Consider the following 2,558-nt stretch of genomic DNA (forward strand, 5'->3'; position numbering starts at 1 on the left):
ACGTACATGTGATTAGGACATATCACTTGGGATTGCACAACCATCAGAGGCCACATGGAAGGGAGAAATTTTATAAGCCAATGCCCTAGATGAAGAGCTACGAACATCAGTGTTCTTACTCTTCCGTCAGGTTAATCTTTGAATCTGGAGTCAAGTTTGTCAGGTCCAGCAGTTTTTCTGTCCGTGCTTCACATGGTATGGGGATTCCAGGCCCTAGGTTGAGCCACATCTATCTTTTTACATGAGTGAGGTTTTTTTCTTTGTTGTCCTTGTTTTTGTTTGTTTATTTCTTTTCAGACTCTCATGTTTCTTCAGCAATTGTTCTTTTCTGTTGAGCCATCCTCCGCAGACCCTGCCAATATCCTAGTATCTAATGAAGCATCCTCAGTATGTAGTCTTCTCAAGCCTTCGTGGTACAAAGCACAGCCACAGTTTTGCTGTCATTCTGCACTTCCGTCTTACTGAGTACTTTGATAGCTAGATATTCTATGTACATGATCAGAAAATCCAGGCATGGACAATAGTAGACACAAGAATGTCTCTCTATTGCTTGAGTCTTCCATAACTGAATTATTTTTATTATATTGGTTATATTCCTCAATTTCCTGAACAAGAGCCTCTTATTGCTAAGATTGTTCATTTTAATTCAATTGTGTGCGGATACTTTGGAATTATATCGTGGATATTACCTATGTAATGTAGAGGCATATGGATTTTGAAGTGGTCCTCCTTTAAAAAATGTTTTTCATGTACAAGACTTCAGATACAGGATTAATAACTAAGATGCAAAAATCTACCAGATACAGTTTCCATCATACTCTGAAATTCAAGATGCTTATACAAGATTGGGAGTCTGTATATTTCATTATATCATCTTTGAAGAACTCAGTGAGGCCAATCATGTTCTTATTCTATGGAGACTGGAATTAAGACTTTGAATAGCTAAGCATCATAGCCAAGGTTCTATAGTTAATTAGTCTCAGAGTGAGGTTAGGAATTAGACTCATTCAATCTTTTAACCTGAGGCCCTTGTCCTTAGAGTATTCTCTACCCCTTAACTAAGTGATAAAATTTGCATGAAGTCATGTACAAGGGCACTTATAGTTAGAGTCAAAGTACACTTTGAGTTGTCAAATAGACACAGGAGAGGAAATAATAATTGCTTTTTCGCTAAGAGGAGAATAATGGACCAGAGTTTTAAAGAACATAAGATTTCAGACAGAGAGAGAAAAATAAAGCAATGAATTTGCAGAAGGACAAGAGTGTACAGTGTTATGAAGCTTTGAAAAGACAGAGAATGAGAGAACGGTGTAAGGTATATGAGAAATAGAAATAAAAGTGGTAGCATTGAAGATAAATCAGAGTGATGTCAGAAAGATGAACAGTTCACAGATGAATCGGTTTCATATTCTCTGGAGCACAATTTTATTGACACCTTACAAGATCTAGTAAATGTCAAACATTTTGTTTCCTATGTACACAATTACTACGTTTAATTCACTTACAGCCTGCTTAGTAGTGTTGTATATAAGACAGAATGTGACAGATTCTATCATATGAACCTCAAGCTAAAATTCTGATGTTGGTGTGAGAACATAATCAGATGTTTGTGAAGATCTTTAAAAGGTGAAGAATAACGTACAAGTTCAAGAAATGATAGCTTCTGCTTTTCTGACCCTGAATACTTTGATTTGAGATTCTTTGGAAGGAAAATGATCAGCACCCTATTGTATGCCTCCATTGATGTTGCTTAGGAACCAATCCTCACGTGATAGAGAACTGTTAGTTGTTCCTCCAAGGAAGGAGAAACAAGACATAAGGCAGAAGATAGGCATGACTAACTAGAGCAAGTTAGGGAAGTGGATAAATCTACCTGTGGATATTCCAGAATTCTAGTTCAGGAAACACAGCACAAAGCAAACCCAGAGTAACTCACAAAGTGATTTTAGTTCCTCCCTCCTGGGTACTTCCGTGTCCGAACACGCATGTAAGATGTAAAGGATGTCCTGACTGTAACTCAGTCATCATTACACTGACTCCTGAAAGGCCAGATACTCAGGTAGGGCCTCATTCTGTCTGTAAATAAAGATACAGGGATGTCATGAAGTTGATGTGCCTAATAGCACATTACAGCTAGGTTTTGGAGCCTGGTCTAAACCCACCTGGTTCCAAAATTTGTGCTCCCTGGTGTTTTGCTTCTGGTTTTTCTTATGCCCAGATTTGTTTGTGTGTGTTTTCAGTAAGATATATGGTTTGAAGTGCTAAAAAGTTAATTTTAAGTTTGAAATATGAAAGTCTAAACCAACCTTTCTGATAAAAACACTAAGGGATACATTGGGTCTCTGAAGCAACGTATCTTCTGTTTGATATCAGTTACAAGCACTGCCATTCTGATATTATTGGTGACTGACCACTTAGTAATGGGAGCTAGGTAATTAGTGTATATAGTTATCAATGCTAATGCAAAGAAATGTTTCTGTAATCTAACATGGGATAATTAACATAAGAAGATGCACACATAAAAGACAAAATATTTTAAAAAGTATTATTTTCAGAGT

This window comes from Alexandromys fortis, unplaced genomic scaffold (assembly GCF_014885135.2).
Source record: "Alexandromys fortis isolate MF-2015 unplaced genomic scaffold, M_Fortis_MF-2015_v1.1 scaffold_100_1_3062724, whole genome shotgun sequence".
Taxonomy (NCBI): domain Eukaryota; kingdom Metazoa; phylum Chordata; class Mammalia; order Rodentia; family Cricetidae; genus Alexandromys; species Alexandromys fortis.